This window comes from Lissotriton helveticus, chromosome 6 (assembly GCF_964261635.1).
Source record: "Lissotriton helveticus chromosome 6, aLisHel1.1, whole genome shotgun sequence".
Lineage (NCBI taxonomy): Eukaryota > Metazoa > Chordata > Amphibia > Caudata > Salamandridae > Lissotriton > Lissotriton helveticus.
In genome coordinates, this window is record NC_136067.1 from 601,338,830 (window position 1) to 601,358,669 (window position 19,840).

General features: G+C 46.3%; 1 protein-coding gene across 1 annotated transcript in view; it reads left to right on the forward strand.

Moving 5' to 3' along the window:
• The window catches only part of LOC144762793 (CD109 antigen-like), a 1,211,849-nt gene that overhangs the window by 372,787 nt on the left and 819,222 nt on the right, over positions 1 to 19,840 (forward strand). The gene's annotated exons all lie outside the window — the stretch shown is intronic.

Sequence of the window (19,840 nt, forward strand, 5' to 3'; positions counted from 1 at the left end):
CCGGAATCAAGCATCCAAGAACCGGTTTCTGGCTATCAGCCTTCATCAGCCTGGATAGCTTGACTCCAGTGGTGTGGAGAGCCTGGGACTCACGTCTGAGCATACCCAGCCCTCTCGGGGTGAAAATTGCAAAAAACACAGTTGATGGACAGAATGTAGAACAATGTCATACATTCACCCCAGTACAAGGATCTGGGCCTAAATCCATCGTTTTTTTGCACTCCACACCACCCTGGGTTAGACACTGGCTATATGCAAATCAGCTCTGACCCTGTGCCTCATGGGAACAGTCCAGTCCGAACTACCAAGCCATGTCCTTCCCAGACCGGAATCAAGCATCCAAGGACCGGTTTCTGGCTATCAGCCTTCATCAGTCTGGATAGCTTGACTCCAGTGGTGTGGAGAGCCTGGGACTCACGTCTGAGCATACCCAGCCCACTCGGGGTGAAAATTGCAAAAAACACAGTTGATGAACAGAATGTAGAACAATGTCATACATTCACCCCAGTACAAGGATCTGGGCCTAAATCTATCGTTTTGTTGCACTCCACACCACCCTGGGTGAGACACTAGCTATATGCAAATCAGCTCTGACCCTGTGCCTCATGGGAACAGTCCAGTCCGAACTACCAAGCCATGTCCTTCCCAGACCGGAATCAAGCATCCAAGGACCGGTTTCTGGCTATCAGCCTTCATCAGCCTGGATAGCTTGACTCCAGTGGTGTGGAGAGCCTGGGACTCACGTCTGAGCATACCCAGCCCACTCGGGGGGAAAATTGCAAAAAACACAGTTGATGGACAGAATGTAGAACAATGTCATACATTCACCCCAGTACAAGGATCTGGGCCTAAATCCATCGTTTTCTTGCACTCCACACCACCCTGGGTTAGACACTGGCTATATGCAAATCAGCTCTGACCCTGTGCCTCATGGGAACAGTCCAGTCCGAACTACCAAGCCATGTCCTTCCCAGACCGGAATCAAGCATCCAAGGACCGGTTTCTGGCTATCAGCCTTCATCAGCCTGGATAGCTTGACTCCAGTGGTGTGGAGAGCCTGGGACTGACGTCTGAGCATACCCAGCCCACTCGGGGTGAAAATTGCAAAAAACACAGTTGATGGACAGAATGTAGAACAATGTCATACATTCACCCCAGTACAAGGATCTGGGCCTAAATCCATCGTTTTTTTGCACGCCACACCACCCTGGGTTAGACACTGGCTATATGCAAATCAGCTCTGACCCTGTGGCTCATGGGAACAGTCCAGTCCGAACTACCAAGCCATGTCCTTCCCAGACCGGAATCAAGGATCCAAGGACCGGTTTCTGGCTATCAGCCTTCATCAGCCTGGATAGCTTGACTCCAGTGGTGTGGAGAGCCTGGGACTCACGTCTGAGCATACCCAGCCCACTCGGGGTGAAAATTGCAAAAAACACAGTTGATGGACAGAATGTAGAACAATGTCATACATTCACCCCAGTACAAGGATCTGGGCCTAAATCTATCGTTTTGTTGCACTCCACAACACCCTGGGTGAGACACTGGCTATATGCAAATCAGCTCTGACCCTGTGCCTCATGGGAACAGTCCAGTCCGAACTACCAAGCCATGTCCTTCCCAGACCGGAATCAAGCATCCAAGGACCGGTTTCTGGCTACCAGCCTTCATCAGCCTGGATAGCTTGACTCCAGTGGTGTGGAGAGCCTGGGACTCACGTCTGAGCATACCCAGCCCACTCGGGGTGAAAACTGCAAAAAACACAGTTGATGGACAGAATGTAGAACAATGTCATACATTCACCCCAGTACAAGGATCTGGGCCTAAATCCATCGTTTTTTTGCACTCCACACCACCCTGGGTTAGACACTGGCTATATGCAAATCAGCTTCGACCCTGTGACTCATGGGAACAGTCCAGTCCGAGTGGGCTAAAGAACAGTGATGGATTAAACCCAGACCTTTTGACTGGGTGTGAGTGTTTGAATGATTCAGATGCTCCGTCCATCACCACCCCCTTTTGTACCCCTTTTGGCCGCCATAAGTGTGGCAGGGTATGCTCAGACGTGAGTCCCTTGCTCACTTTGCCACTGGATTCAAGCAAGCCGGGCTGAAGACGGCTGGAATGCTAGAAACCGGTCCTCGGAAGCTTGTTTCCAGTCCAGGGAAGACATGGCTTGGCAGTTCGGGCTGGACTGTTCTCATGAGGCACAGGGTCAGACTGATTTGCATATAGCTATGTCTGAACTGGGGTGGCAGAGTGGGCTAAAGAACGGTGATGGATTAAACCCAGATCTTTTGACTGGGTGTGAGTGTTTGATTGATTCAGATGCTCCGTCCATCACCACCCCCTTTTGTACCGCGGGCTAAGAGATGCAGCACTGGGTTCTCTCCTGATAACAGGTGAGTAAATCGGAATTCGTAGTTGTGCTGATTTTATAGGAATTTTTGTACGTTTCAAAAATCAACACTAGAAACTTTTCTGGTGAAAACCACACAATCGATTCCTATGGAAGGAAATACAAGTTACTGGTAAGTACCCTTAGAATTAGTTTTCAGGGTCAGTGCTGGGCTAAAGGATGCAGCACTGGGTTCTCTCCTGAAAACAGGTGGGTAAATCGGAATTCGTAGTTCGGCTGATTTTAGAGGAATATTTGTACGTTTCAGAAATTGACACTTAGAAACTTTTCTGCTGAAAACCACACAATGGATTCCTATGGAAGGGAATACAAGTTACTGGTAAGTATGCTTACAACTACTTTTCAGGGTCAGTGCTGGGCTCAAAGATGCAGCACTGACGTCTCTCCTAATAACAGGTGAGTAAATCGTAATTCGTAGTTCGGCTGATTTTAGAGGAATATTTGTACAATGGTGAAGGAAGGGGGCAGGGCCTGCGGTAACATGTGTGCAAACATGCCCGGTGGCGCGTTTTAAGTTCGGGAATCAATGCGCTTCTTTTTTTTAAAAAATTTTCCCCAATTCATGCTGTGTGCGCAAATCTCACCGAGGTTTGCTTTTTTTGGCCCTGGGGGACCTTGTGTGATTCCCCCGAGCAGGCCTAGGGGGTCAGGGTGTTTCAACCCTGCCCCCTTTTCGCTTTTTGCGATGTTTTTTCTTTGGTTTCTTGTAGATGGCTGCCAACATTTCCTGATTTGGAGTGGCGACAGCCAATTAAAATACAACTAGTGCACGGCAGGGTGCACGTAGGCTGCGCTTAGGGTACGTGGATAGGTCCGCGGATCCACCGCGCCCATAGATATATAAATGACTTTAACTGTCATTTTCTCAGGAACTATTGAACGGATTTACACCAAATAAGCAAAAGGCACGAGTTGAACCAAGAACTACCTCTTTGCCAAATATGGTGTAATTCCGTTCAGCAGTTCGGGATGTAGCTGCGGCTAAAGGTCCCATGGGAAATTGCATGGGGAAAGCGTGTTTTGGGGACCCCCTTTTTTTCTCGGTCGCCGCTTGATGAATCATCGTGAATCTTTCAGGATAGGAGCGGACCGGAGCTGGTCAAAAGTTTGGGAAAATTTGCGCAGATTCGTCAATCAGCGCCAAAGTTATTCCAAATAGAATGTTGCAGATTTCCTAAGGGTAATAGGTCCTAAATATAACTACCTACTGGCGACCGCCAGTAGGTAATATATATATATATATATATATATATATATATTTATACAGTGCATGAACTATGTAACCTCTGGCTGTGGGGAAGACCTTGGTTATGTAACTTTGTCTGGGTCATTCTATGAGTACATGGGTAGAGACTGGATGATTAGAGTACTGCAAGGAGAGTGTATGGTGAATTTATAAGTGCTTGGGGATTGGTAGAGTGATTGGATAAGTACATATGTTGGCGGGGCCTGACCCCTGAGCACGAGCTTGGCTCTAATTGGCTGCCAACCATTGGCAACCCCAGCGGAGCATCAGGATTGCAAACCAAACCTCGGGAGACCCGATGCTACCCACGGAGCGTGAGTAGGCACCGTGCCGGATCCTGAGGCACCCGCCTTCTCTGCTATGGGATCCCCACAGCCTTTGCTCTAGTACCCTGCGTTCCTGCCCATTAAAATCTGGGCCACTGGCTAGCGGGAATACCACACGGATGCCTGGAAAACTGAGTCCAGGAGCTTGGAATTCTCATTGTGGTATACTGCATTCTCATTCCGTTGATACCCTCCCAGGTCGTTGATCTCTGGATCAAGGAATTCTGACTGTTGGATCCCCGGAGTACTTTCCACTGGATCCCCTAAAGCGAGCTGCTGGGTCCGTGGAGCAACGGTAATAAAAGGCCCAGAATCATGTCTCCAAGATATTCCCAGCACCACAGCTGGATCATTGACATGCGGCGGATAAAATCTATGGAATTCTGTAAGCGTAAGCAGAGTGGGCAGAGCCGGAGTACGCCAGTCAGGAGCACAACTAGAGCCAAATTTCGGCGGAGGCTGATAAAAAGTTCGGGGGAGGGGGGCTAATTCTTCCAGTCATAGGCAGAGTGGAGATGCAGGGGCTCTAAGAAGGGGTGAAAACACAACAAAGCCTCATTAACAGGTAAATGATCTTTTCAAGACCTGTGAAGTACTCGGGTGCCAAGCATCCAGCACGTTCATACTAGGGGGCCGTGCTGAGTCTAGCGTTAGGATCGCCACTCCAAACTTTTCTAAAAATAAACGGTCCACTTCCATTAATTTATATTTGCCCCAAGGACCCCATCCCCCGGGGCATGCCTAATTCTTGAATGTTTTTATTAATCATTAGAAAGGGGGGCCGTGTGGTACCCCTTCCCTTGTCCACTTCTAGCCCTGGGGACCCCATCTTCCAGGCCTCTTCATTGGGGACTGTGGGGGGAGCCCCAATGCCCCCACGGTCCCGACGGCTCCCTGCCTCCTGCGGGAACCAGTATTAATTTTGGGCAAGGAGAGCTGCTGACATGCAGCTACCCTTGTGAAAAAGCAATCTGGTTTGCTTCATTGAAGCGAGAGCAGGTTTTACTGCTCTCGCTTCACTGAAGCAAAGCAGGGTTTGCTATGACAGGGCGGGAGCTTGACATAGCAAACAGCAATGTGCCTGGGGTGAGAACCCCGGGACATTGCATGAGCCGGCCCTGGGGGGGTGGCAGTCCCCAGGGCCATTAAGGGCTCCATTAGGGGTCCGCGCGCCCCCTTCCCTCTATTTTCAAAGCCCCGGGGTGGTGGTCCCCGTGGCTTCAGGGGGCCCACAAGGCACCACATGCATATTTAATTAAAGCCCTGGGGGTGGCAGTCCCTGGGGCTTAATGCCACTTCAAACATCATCTGAGGAGCTTCGCTCAGCCTGTCAAAGGCTGGCCAATCATAAGAGATCACTCTAGAGATGGATTTAGGCACATCCGAAAAGCAAGTTCTATAACTTCTTTTCTATACTAGTTATAATAAATCCAACCTTGCAAGTTGTTGTATTTTTTCTTACTGTTATTTAGACACTTTGAAATATCATTTTAGCTCACTCCTGTCAATAGTAAGGCTTTATTAAAGTGTAAAAATGCCTTCCTATGTAAGCCTATGGAGCTAATGTACTACAATAAGGAAAAAAGAAACTGGCAAGTTTCCCTCACCAGGGCATATAAAACATATTTTATAATGGCCCTGCTTATAGTTACGTGGCACCCTACCCCTGGGGCACCTAGTGTGCGACCTCAGGGGTGACTTGTGTATAAAATAAGGTAGTTTAGGACTTTGGAAGTACCTCTAATTCCAAAGTCGAATATGCATATAATTTTATTTTCAAAGCAGCCGGCAAAGCATGGCTGCCTTTAAAATGACAGCAGGCAACAAAGCAGTGCACACTTAAGTGCACTAAATCTACTGGGCCTCTAAACCTACATGCCCTACCTTATACTAGGGGCTTACAAGTAGGTTGTCATACCAATTGTAATTACACCTAATTACCATATACCTTTTATACAGAGCAATGGCCCAGTGTCTGGTTAGCAGAGCAAAGGGGACAAACAGAGCCAATAACCACCAGTATCGGTCAAAAAAATTTGAGTGATCAGGGCAAAAAGGGTGACTTTCTCACAATAATTCTTTGACTGGGTCTAACCTAGTCCTTTCAACTGACCTGGGCTCCATTGCTGTCGGCCTTGAAGCATACCTTTGTCCCAGTCTAGTGTGACCAGTTGCCTGCATTCCCCCTTTGCGCTTTTTGGCATTACTTTTATTTAAAAAGTTTAAAATGTATATCTCCGATTCCCTTTATTAAATTATTGTCATTTTGGTGTCATTTTGTTTATTAACATATTCTCTATTCCTACAAATTGGAATGGAATTTTTTATGTGTTGTATTTTTAAATTTTTACCTATTTTAGTACTTCTAAATGCTTTACACAATTTAAGGTAAGACTGTCTCCTCTGCGCCTTAGCTACCAGGAATTTAGCTCATGTTTGAATATCTGAAACAATTACTGAACCCAACAAGGATAGGGATATTATTACTTGTAAAGGACTGCTATTCAACCAAACTGGTGATCCACTTTTTCACACTGTGCATGGCTGTGTTGTCCAGAAGGAGATTGGCCTTTGTGTGATTGCACCACCAGAGGGAGATCAGCTTTTCTGTGGCTGCACCCCAGGAAAGGGATCGAACTGTTCATGGCTTTACTGACCTCAAAAAATCTGCCCACACAGGGCCTACCAACAACCAAAGGAAATGTGCAGAAGCAGCACCGATGAAGCTGCATTTGCTGGTTGAGCACCCACAGCCAAAGATGAGAGCCCAAATAGGCTGCCAGTGAGCGCATCTTTTCTCAGAACTGGGAAGGAGCAGGGTGCTTAAAAGAAGCTGGGTGGCTGCCTACCAGGACTGTTCCACCATTTTGATACCCAAATTGAACAGTCCAGAAGTATCATGTCCTAAACATTATTTACAAAAATATTGTCCTATTAGGTATAGATCTTCAATGATTAACCCTACTAGGGCGATATTTTTATAAACAATATTTAGGATGCATTATTTCTGCCAGGTTAATATTTTGCTTACGCTATTTATATAACATACTTTCCTATCTGTTCTTCCTCTCTACATTGCATCACTTGAACCAAACATAAATTCTGAACCAAACCTTTAGTTTTATCTTGTCATCATTGTGCCTCTACTCGCCTACCCAACCCAGTGCTTCACACTCACCACCTGCCTACTCTTGCATCATATGGCTAGGTTCCCATATTCTCATTCCACCAAATGATGGGGTACATTTTCTTAGTCACTGCCAGGACTCCAAGTCGGAGAGCCTCAGAGCAGACAGGGGGTACGGTACCTGGACCCAATTGTAACACCAGGGGCCGTATTACACAAGCACCCTGGGGGCACAACAGGCGTTTGCACCCTCTTTATGCGTCCCCTGGGCACTTTGGTATAACAGAAAGGGTCGCAGATGCTTGTGCGGACCCTTTTGGAATAGAGATAGCGCTGATGGACATACAGCACCAGTGCTATCAGTAGAGTGCATTCCCCTAATTTGCATGGCAGCATGGTGTCATGCAAATGAGGGTATCACTTTGCCTTTGCTCCCATGCCGTATTACCAACATGGGTGCAGAGGCAAACATGCCTTAAGAAGGCACACTGACAGTGCGCCTCAAAGAGGTGGCGCACTTTCAGTGCAGATTCTAAATGCAGCCCTCAAAAGGGATGACAGGGTGTCCTGTAGACGCCCCAGACATCCTCTTGCAGGCGGGTGCAGTCACTCACTGTAGCTGCCTGCAAGGGGATCTCTAATCCCTTTTAAAAGAGTAGGTGGGTTACCGCCTGCACAGAGAAACATGGAGCAGCTTTTAAACAGCTGCCACATATTTCTTTTAAATGCGCTGCCCTGGGGGCAGCACACATTTGCAGCTGCCCGAGGGCAGCATATTCTTTTTTATAGGGTGCATTTTCCATGTTTGCTCCCAGCGTACCTACTTTAAGGTGCGACGTGGCGACAATGGAAAGTGCGCCCTATCTGTAATATGGGCCCAGATGTCTTTCACAATAAGTGTCCTAGGCCCCATACTGTAAAGGTCCTAACTGGGAACTGAGTAACCCTTTTTAGCACTTGAAACTTTGGGTATCAAATTAGAAGTACACCAAGGCTTACTTCTTGGAGGTAATATGGTCTAGAAACTCACCATTCTGCAATGCAACAATCAACACCTAATAATTCACTAGCCAGTAAGTTCCCTTTCTTATAAAATGGAAATTTACTTTATTAGACAAACTATTAAATACTGCACACTCATTTACAAATATGGTAAGTGGAGAGCCTAGTGTGACACCTGCTTATTTACCTAAATATGCTTGGGAATCCTCATGCTGGAGGCACCCCTGATGGTCTGCGCATTATCATGCCCTGAATCGTAAATCCACAACGCCCACCTATTTGCCTACACGAAGTAATTTCAAAAAGGGGGTGGTGATGGACAGAGTATCTGAGTTAATCAGAACACTCCTACCCAGTCAACAGATCAGGGCTTGATCCAGCACCGTTTTATAGCTCACTGCACCATCCCAGTTCAGAACCTGGCTATATGCAAATTAGTCTGTCCCTGGCCCAGTGCATCATGGGAACAGGGCAGACCAAACTACCAAGCCAATTCTTCCCTGGAAAGGAAACAAGCTTCCGGGCACCGGTTTCTGGCAATACAGCCGTCTTCGGCCCGGCAGTGAGCAAGGGACTCATGTAAATTGAAAAATTGATATGTAAATTGATACTTGTATTGCGCACTACTCACCCGCGAGGGTCTCAAGGCGCTTGTACGAATACCGCTGTGGAACCCATCCTGGCCTTCCCTGTGAGGTGTCCACTCCTGGGCACCCCCAAGGTGGAGGCCAGGCATCCTTAGCGTTGTGGGGGCCGTTGTGGAGATTAAGCAAGCTATTGCCCAGAGTTGCAGAGTGGGACTCCATGATTGGAATAGGCACCGAGGCGAGAATTATCAGGTCCGTGGAATTTTTGAGCCCAAGACCCGCCGAGGCGGGGAATTGAACCCTGGTCCCGGGCTAGACCTCTGCATCAGGGTCTGCCGCTCTAACCATTGAGCCACACTTCTCCACGAGCATACCCTTCCACACTTATGGTGGCCAAAATAATTTCAAAAAGGGGGTGGTGATGGACAGAGTATCTGAGTTAATCAGAACACTCCTACCCAGTCAACAGATCAGGGCTTGATCCATCACCGTTTTTTAGCTCACTGCACCATCCCAGTTCAGAACCTGGCTATATACAAATTAGTCTGTCCCTGGCCCAGTGCATCATGGGAACAGGGCAGACCAAACTACCAAGCCAATTCTTCACTGGAAAGGAAACAAGCTTCCGGGGACCGGTTTCTGGCATTACAGCCGTCTTCGGCCCGGCTTGCTTGAATCCTGATGGTGCAGTGAGCAAGGGACTCATGTCTGAGCATACCCTTCCACACTTATGGTGGCCAAAATAATTTCAAAAAGGGGGTGGTGATGGACAGAGTATCTGAGTTAATCAGATCACTCCTACCCAGTCAACAGATCAGGGCTTGATCCATCACCGTTTTTTAGCTCACTGCACCATCCCAGTTCTGAACCTGGCTATATGCAAATTAGTCTGTGCCTGGCCCAGTGCATCATGGGAACAGGGCAGACCAAACTACCAAGCCAATTCTTCACTGGAAAGGAAACAAGCTTCCGGGGACCAGTTTCTGGCATTACAGCCGTCTTCGGCCCGGCTTGCTTGAATCCTGATGGTGCAGTGAGCAAGGGACTCATGTCTGAGCATACCCTTCCACACTTATGGTGGCCAAAATAATTTCAAAAAGGGGGTGGTGATGGACAGAGTATCTGAGTTAATCAGAACACTCCTACCCAGTCAACAGATCAGGGCTTGATCCATCACCGTTTTTAGCTCACTGCACCATCCCAGTTCAGAACCTGGCTATATGCAAATTAGTCTGTCCCTGGCCCAGTGCATCATGGGAACAGGGCAGACCAAACTACCAAGCCAATTCTTCACTGGAAAGGAAACAAGCTTCCGGGGACCGGTTTCTGGCATTACAGCCGTCTTCGGCCCGGCTTGCTTGAATCCTGATGGTGCAGTGAGCAAGGGACTCATGTCTGAGCATACCCTTCCACACTTATGGTGGCCAAAATAATTTCAAAAAGGGGGTGGTGAATGGCAGAGTATCTGAGTTAATCAGAACACTCCTACCCAGTCATCAGATCAGGGCTTGATCCATCACCGTTTTTTAGCTCACTGCACCATCCCAGTTCAGAACCTGGCTATATGCAAATTAGTCTGTCCCTGGCCCAGTGCATCATGGGAACAGGGCAGACCAAACTACCAAGCCAATTCTTCACTGGAAAGGAATTAAGCTTCCGGGGACCGGTTTCTTGCATTACAGCCGTCTTCGGCCCGGCTTGCTTGAATCCTGATGGTGCAGTGAGCAAGGGACTCATGTCTGAGCATACCCTTCCACACTTATGGTGGCCAAAATAATTTCAAAAAGGGGGTGGTGATGGACAGAGTATCTGAGTTAATCAGAACACTCCTACCCAGTCAACAGATCAGGGCTTGATCCATCACCGTTTTTTAGCTCACTGCACCATCCCAGTTCAGAACCTGGCTATATGCAAATTAGTCTGTCCCTGGCCCAGTGCATCATGGGAACAGGGCAGACCAAACTACCAAGCCAATTCTTCACTGGAAAGGAAACAAGCTTCCGGGCACTGGTTTCTGGCATTACAGCCGTCTTCGGCCCGGCTTGCTTGAATCCTGATGGTGCAGTGAGCAAGGGACTCATGTCTGAGCATACCCTTCCACACTTATGGTGGCCAAAATATTTTCAAAAAGGGGGTGGCGAATGGCAGAGTATCTGAGTTAATCAGAACACTCCTACCCAGTCAACAGATCAGGGCTTGATCCATCACCGTTTTTTAGCTCACTGCACCATCCCAGTTCAGAACCTGGCTATATGCAAATTAGTCTGTCCCTGGCCCAGTGCATCATGGGAACAGGGCAGACCAAACTACCAAGCCAATTCTTCACTGGAAAGGAAACAAGCTTCCGGGGACCGGTTTCTGGCATTACAGCCGTCTTCGGCCCGGCTTGCTTGAATCCTGATGGTGCAGTGAGCAAGGGACTCATGTCTGAGCATACCCTTCCACACTTATGGTGGCCAAAATAATTTCAAAAAGGGGGTGGTGATGGACAGAGTATGTGAGTTAATCAGAACACTCCTACCCAGTCAACAGATCAGGGCTTGATCCATCACCGTTTTTTAGCTCACTGCACCATCCCAGTTCAGAACCTGGCTATATGCAAATTAGTCTGTCCCTGGCCCAGTGCATCGTGGGAACAGGGCAGACCATGTCTGAGCATACCCTTCCACACTTATGGTGGCCAAAATAATTTCAAAAAGGGGGTGGTGATGGACCCCCTTTTGAATCGTTTTGGCCACCACAAGTGTGGAAGGGTATGCTCAGATGTGAGTCCCTTGCTCACTGCACCATCAGGATTCAAGAAAGCCGGGCCGAAGACGGCTGTAATGCCAGAAACCGGTCCCCGGAAGCTTGTTTACTTTCCAGTAAAGAATTGGCTTGGTAGTTTGGTCTGCCCTGTTCCCATGATGCACTGGGCCAGGGTCAGACTAATTTGCATGTAGCCAGGTTCTGAACTGGGATGGTGCAGTGAGCTAAAAAACGGTGATGGATCAAGCCCTGATCTTTTGACTGGGTAGGAGTGTTCTGCTTAATTCAGATACTCTGTCCATCACCACCCCCTTTTGAATCGTTTTGGCCACCACAAGTGTGGAAGCGTATGCTCAGATGTGAGTCCCTTGCTCACTGCACCATCAGGATTCAAGCAAGGCGGGCCGAAGACGGCTGTAATGCCAGAAACCGGTCCCCGGAAGCTTGTTTCCTTTCCAGTAAAGAATTGGCTTGGTAGTTTGGTCTGCCCTGTTCCCATGATGCACTGGGCCAGGGTCGGACTAATTTGCATGTAGCCAGGTTCTGAACTGGGATGGTGCAGTGAGCTAAAAAACGGTGATGGATCAAGCCCTGCTCTTTTGACTGGGTAGGAGTGTTCTGCTTAATTCAGATACTCTGTCCATCACCACCCCCTTTTGAATCGTTTTGGCCACCACAAGTGTGGAAGGGTATGCTCAGATGTGAGTCCCTTGCTCACTGCACCATCAGGATTCAAGCAAGCCGGGCCGAAGATGGCTGTAATGCCAGAAACCGGTCCCCGGAAGCTTGTTTCCTTTCCAGTAAAGAATTGGCTTGGTAGTTTGGTCTGCCCTGTTCCCATGATGCACTGGGCCAGGGTCAGACTAATTTGCATGTAGCCAGGTTCTGAACTGGGATGGTGCAGTGAGCTAAAAAACGGTGATGGATCAAGCCCTGATCTTTTGACTGGGTAGGAGTGTTCTGCTTAATTCAGATACTCTGTCCATCACCACCCCCTTTTGAATCGTTTTGGCCACCACAAGTGTGGAAGGGTATGCTCAGATGTGAGTCCCTTGCTCACTGCACCATCAGGATTCAAGCAAGCCGGGCCGAAGACGGCTGTAATGCCAGAAACCGGTCCCCGGAAGCTTGTTTCCTTTCCAGTAAAGAATTGGCTTGGTAGTTTGGTCTGCCCTGTTCCCATGATGCACTGGGCCAGGGTCAGACTAATTTGCATGTAGCCAGGTTCTGAACTGGGATGGTGCAGTGAGCTAAAAAACGGTGATGGATCAAGCCCTGATCTTTTGACTGGGTAGGAGTGTTCTTCTTAATTCAGATACTCTGTCCATCACCACCCCCTTTTTAATCGTTTTGGCCACCACAAGTGTGGAAGGGTATGCTCAGATGTGAGTCCCTTGCTCACTGCACCATCAGGATTCAAGCAAGCCGGGCCGAAGACGGCTGTAATGCCAGAAACCGGTCCCCGGAAGCTTGTTTCCTTTCCAGTAAAGAATTGGCTTGGTAGTTTGGTCTGCCCTGTTCCCATGATGCACTGGGCTAGGGTCAGACTAATTTGCATGTAGCCAGGTTCTGAACTGGGATGGTGCAGTGAGCTAAAAAACTGTGATGGATCAAGCCCTGATCTTTTGACCGGGTAGGGGTGTTCTTCTTAATTCAGATACTCTGTCCATCACCACCCCCTTTTTAATCGTTTTGGCCACCACAAGTGTGGAAGGGTATGCTCAGATGTGAGTCCCTTGCTCACTGCACCATCAGGATTCCAGCAAGCCGGGCCGAAGACGGCTGTAATGCCAGAAACCGGTCCCCGGAAGCTTGTTTCCTTTCCAGTAAAGAATTGGCTTGGTAGTTTGGTCTGCCCTGTTCCCATGATGCACTGGGCCAGGGTCAGACTAATTTGCATGTAGCCAGGTTCTGAACTGGGATGGTGCAGTGAGCTAAAAAACGGTGATGGATCAAGCCCTGATCTTTTGACTGGGTAGGAGTGTTCTGCTTAATTCAGATACTCTGTCCTTCACCACCCCCTTTTGAATCGTTTTGGCCACCACAAGTGTGGAAGGGTATGCTCAGATGTGAGTCCCTTGCTCACTGCACCATCAGGATTCAAGCAAGCCGGGCCGAAGACGGCTGTAATGCCAGAAACCGGTCCCCGGAAGCTTGTTTCCTTTCCAGTAAAGAATTGGCTTGGTAGTTTGGTCTGCCCTGTTCCCATGATGCACTGGGCCAGGGTCAGACTAATTTGCATATAGCCAGGTTCTGAACTGGGATGGTGCAGTGAGCTAAAAAACGATGATGGATCAAGCCCTGATCTTTTGACTGGGTAGGAGTGTTCTGCTTAATTCAGATACTCTGTCCATCACCACCCCCTTTTGAATCGTTTTGGCCACCACAAGTGTGGAAGGGTATGCTCAGATGTGAGTCCCTTGCTCACTGCACCATCAGGATTCAAGCAAGCCGGGCCGAAGACGGCTGTAATGCCAGAAACCGGTCCCCGGAAGCTTGTTTCCTTTCCAGTAAAGAATTGGCTTGGTAGTTTGGTCTGCCCTGTTCCCATGATGCACTGGGCCAGGGTCAGACTAATTTGCATTAAGCCAGGTTCTGAACTGGGATGGTGCAGTGAGCTAAAAAACGGTGATGGATCAAGCCCTGATCTTTTGACTGGGTAGGAGTGTTCTGCTTAATTCAGATACTCTGTCCATCACCACCCCCTTTTGAATCGATTTGGCCACCACAAGTGTGGAAGGGTATGCTCAGATGTGAGTCCCTTGCTCACTGCACAATCAGGATTCAAGCAAGCCGGGCCGAAGACGGCTGTAATGCCAGAAACCGGTCCCTGGAAGCTTGTTTCCTTTCCAGTAAAGAATTGGCTTGGTAGTTTGGTCTGCCCTGTTCCCATGATGCACTGGGCCAGGGTCAGACTAATTTGCATGTAGCCAGGTTCTGAACTGGGATGGTGCAGTGAGTTTAAAAACGGTGATGGATCAAGCCCTGATCTTTTGACTGGGTAGGAGTGTTCTGCTTAATTCAGATACTCTGTCCATCACCACCCCCTTTTGAATCCCGAGGTAGCGGGCACAGTAGTAAAGGCCAGACCTACTGGTTTTGTAAAAGTGCCTCCACAATAATTAAAGGCAGAAGTCTAAGGTTAAAACAGAGTGCAACCTATATAAAAAATGTTGAATGAAGGTACCACTTTGATTAGCATTCAACAGTGTTCACATAAAGTCACTGTTAATATTGTTGCTGTCACAATATTTTGCATTGTTCAACATTATACAATATATGAGTTTTTCTTCCAATTTGTACTGGCAGACAAGTAGTAGAAGGACACAGATACAAAAATCCCTGCACACCACCAGACCCATAAGCCTAAATACCCCAGCTCCAGATATGCTTGTAACTGCATCAGGGGACACAAGGTTCAAGGGAAACCGAAGCCTGCAAAGGCTTGTTTCCTTTCTGCTTGACAAAGGTTTAAAATACTGGCACAGAAGCTGTGCTTCTCCTTCTTCCACCCTTTTCTGTGAGGTCGGGGACTGTGGTGTGGTGTTCTCCTCACTCGCCCCAGACATGGGCAATGGTATGGAGAGACACACTGCAATAATTCTATTGCTCTGGCTCTCCCCATGAGCACATATGAATGGTCCCTAGGAACATTCCACAAGATCCCATATATACTTGCCTGGCATGGGGATCAAAAGCATAAGGTGAGGGAGCACTATACTCTTGAATAGGGTTACCCCAATTTTCCAGTTGAGGCCATTTACACCAAATAAATTGTGTTTTTCTCCTGTTGGTATTCTCCTGCCACCAGGAGAGTTTATTCTAGGTCTCTAGGCATCTACAATTGATGACCTTTCAAATGGAGCTTTTTAGACTGCTGTCCCTCCATTGAGGAAGAGCTGGTTTCCTGTCCCCAACCCCTTAGCAATCTGCTTGGATTAGTGTATCCAGCAGCAGTACTCTGTGGTACTAAAGTCACTTGACCCTGAATACTGGCATTCCACAGGCCCATGGCCTCTTGACCACTTACAGGGCACCTGTGTGTCTTACCACAGCATTAGCACCCCTTCTAAGGTACCTCTAGTCAGACATGGTCAACAGAAGTTCCAGGACGACCCTTTCCTCCAGGGACAACAGCATGTCCACTTTCTCCTATTCCCCAGAGGAAGTTGTGCTTTCAGTGTGGACGTTCTGGGCCATTTATTCCAATGCAACTCTAGTCAATAGACCTTTCATGTAGCCTGAGAGGAAAAGGGGTTAACAACAATTCAAATCTTACGGTACTGTGTGATCATTAAGACCACACAATAAAAGGTCTAAGCCAGTAACTTGAAGTTAAAAGGTTTATTACAAACTCAAAGCCAGACTAATATAAATCAATCTCAAAAACATACTGTGAAACTACAAGATGATCAAAGGAAGACAGAAATGGCATAAAATATTGATCCTCAATAGCAAAGAACATATAATAAAAATGTCAGTGGCAGTGATACAAAAAATAAGGAAAAGGATTGCTGACTAGACTAATGGTTTCAATCCTTCTCCCCACACGTGGAAAAGATTTGAGGCATCTACTAAACCTACACTAAACTAAGGATAAGGGAAACCCGAGTGAATCAAGGAAGCTAGAAAGGTGTCATCAGAACCTCTGTAGAAGTTCTATAGGTAAGGAGTAATGTATAGAATGAAGCCACACAATCAGCGATGCCAAGAGAAGTCTGTACCTCTCCAAGTCAAAAGGGAATCTTACTAATACCAAAGTGGGTTCACTAATTAAAATACACAGAGAAAATTTGAGAAATATGACCTCATACACATCACAGTACTTTTCCAATTCCCAAGAAAGAACTTGGTGCCTTGAACACTACTTCCATATTCCAGTCTCCGGTTCTTATGCATGCTGGGATTCCTCCCTTTGTCTGATAGTACCATGTTCTTATTTAAAATTAACCTTGCCAGTTCCTCCTCGCCTCACTCTCTCTGAAATACAATTTGCTTTTCACTAACTAATGAATGCCTTTGGTTAGCACCTGCAGAGGAAAAAACATGTAGAAAAACAACTTTCACATTAGTGTTAAATGTCCCAACTGCAAGCTTAATTCCTACAATCACGCTAACTTAACAGTTTCCTTTAAATGCATATTAGTACTACAACCTACATATAATCCACTAAATTAAATCTTTAATAAGGGTATCAACTATATTATACTGTACTCTTCTATGCAGCACAATAAACTATTACATGTAATATTAGTAAAAACGACAACTGGTTACAATTTATAAAGAAAACATTGAGCACATATGATTCATTCTCACTAATCCCTGGCAAATGCACTTCATTAAATGTATTTTAGCGCACCACCTTACACTCTAAACCTAAAGAAAATGAATAACAGCAGTCCAGACATTTCTGAAAAGGAAAAGTTTTAATACTCACATGCGTATATGTCAAATCACACAATAGATGCACTTCCATACCTCGGTGCACCATATCTCATTGGTATTCTTGCATCACAAAAGTACATAAGGACAAAGGCAAATAGATATATATGGCCTAGCCAAACGTAAAATGATGGACCAAAAATTATGCTACTTCAATCCCCCCTCTGATGGCGATGAAACCATTACAGATTACTATCAGATCGTTTTCAGATTAGCTTAATCAAAACCTAGTGGTCATGAGCATCTTTCATCTAGACTCTTCTAGATGTTTTAAATTATCATAATATCTGCTCTGACCTTCTTTTTACTCCACCTCTGCTCTCTTACTCTTCACTCCCTGCACTCCCCGTCTAACTTGTGCATGCAAATATCCCTTAAAGATAAAGAATAGGAATATTGCACAAATGGGGGATTATTAAAAGAGGCTTCAAAATGGCACCAATGATTCCAGTTTCCAAGCTTCCAAACCATCGACCTATCGAGGCAAATCCATTTCCAATAACTTCCCAAGCCTCTGCTGCTTTCAACTCTTTCAAATCCTTCATCAACCAGGATATAGTCTTAATATATTTCTCCAGGTCCTTACTTTCATCTGAAATATAAGTACAGCATTACTGATTTTTCAACATCTGACAGACTCCACCCTCGTTTGCGAGCAAAAGGTCTAATTCAATTTGGTTCTTCAAGACCATAGAACTTATCACAATCATCTTAGTATTTACAAGGAATAAGGAATTTGCTGTACTAGTAGTCACTTTGTCCACTATTGTAGACAGCTTTCTAATTTTCAAATCAATTAGAATTATTAGACGTAATATTGGCACCAAAAATATCACCTACTACTTCTGCTGCACTAGCACCTCATTTGGGTATGGATTTCTCTTCCCATAGAGGATCATTAAAATGTTCGACATGATAGTATTTCGGAAAAACTGCTCCACCATAACAGGTACCATGATATACTTGTGGCTATTTCAAATATGCATTTTGTCCCTAAATGAAATAAACTTTAGGAATCGCAGGATCTTGTCCCTCCAGGAAACGATAATTTTTCACTCTTGCTTCAAAAGTATGTATCCTATCCTAGTATGCTAATTTGAGAAATAATATTGAAAACTGCCTTCCGCATAAAGTATTCTTATTAAAAGACTAAAAGAAATACCAGACGTCAGAGGGAGGTGATGCTAGTTAATTCCCTCTAAAGCAAAAGTGGGTAACTGAGTACAAATATAAAAACTTCTAGCATTTATTGTGTTCCATGTACACATAAAGCAGTCTTAAATAAACATTCAAGGTAGGATCCCCTCTTGATTCATCTGTGTGTAATTTCTTAACCACCCACAACTGCATGCCACTACCAGAAGAATGTGGCATGGTAGACTTAAATTCTACTGAGCTATCTGTAGCTGAATATAACCCTAAAAGCACTACAACTAACACTACAACTAAAGTCATTAGTGTGCCTACTATGACGTATCCACGCCTACTAGTATTAATATTGGCTTCCATCACTTTATTGGAATTTAAACCTTGGATGGAACATCGCAGCTGCAGAGACTTCTCTGTCGATTTCAATTTGTGCAAACAGCAAAACCAATTTTCAAACTATATGCAACTAAATATAAACAGGAATCTTCGTGAATTTTATCTTTGCCCTACTCTGTGTTCTTCAAAAAGGCATCATTAGGCTCCTTTGATTCCCTTGAGCCTTGGTACACTTCTTTCTTCCCTTACACAGATTATAAAATGTCTATAATAATAAATGGCTCTAGTTTATTCACTATTAGTCCCAGTATGAAATGAAATTCAACAAAAACAGGAAACTCGTTTGTATCCAAAAAGGGAAATTCAGCCACATCTAAGATAAGGTGTCTCAAAGAACTCAGTCTGGGCAACAAGGGAAGTTCAAAGGTAAGATCAAACTTGTGATCAAGTTCCTGAAGTTTCAATTGGACTTTCACAGTCATGCTAAAATTCCCAGAACTCGTACTCCCTGTCATTTGCAAGAAAGTATGTCTGTTCAGGGGATGAATACTTCTGACAGGGCACTCTCGCTCGATTCGACCTCCAGAGTGTTGTCTCTTCTCCTCCTTCACTAAGGTCTAAATCCCCTATATCCTCTGGGATATCTGGGAGTTCACTTTCTCCTTGCGAAACCAGTCTCCCTCTCTCTTATTTTCTCGTCCAACCGACTTCTGCTGCCCCTCACAGTGACCCGTTGTCAGGGTCTGAGTCTATCTCCATTGCGGCCACTGGATTAGCCTCTCCTTCACCAGTTTCATCATCCAACTCTCTGGAACACTCCTCAGGCCGATCAACTACTATTTCAGTTTCTGACTGTTCCCCTACAGCTTGAATAAGCTGCTCATGTGATCTCTCGACCACCACTGGCTCTTCTGGGAGAGGTGCTGTTATTTCATCAACGAGTCATGATGAGTATAGGTAGATTGAATCCAATAGGAGAAACCTCTACTCTTCACAGCAGTTGTAGCCACAAGTATGACTTGGTATGGCCCTCTCCAATGAGGCTTCAAGCACAACTTCCATATGTGCTTCTTGACTACCACCCGGTCCCCGGGACTTAGGTTGTGGCACTGGTCCTGGTGTGGTGGGCTGTAGCAGCTTCAACCTGATAAGACACAGAATGCCCCACATCAGCCAATCCTTTGCAGTAATCTAGTATCAGATCCTCTGTAATGTTCACAAGCACAGGTACAGCTGGCAACCTCATTGCCCTTTCCCATGATGATCGTATGGGAAGGCAGTCCTGCCCTATGATCGGGTGTGCTGCGCAGACTCATCAACACAAACGAAAATGAATCCAACCATGTCCAAAACGTAGAAGTACACACTTTGGCAAGTCTTGATTTCAGCATTTCATTGACCTGCTCTGCCAGACCTGAAGCCGCAGGTCGGTAACTACAGTGCAGTCTCTATTCACCC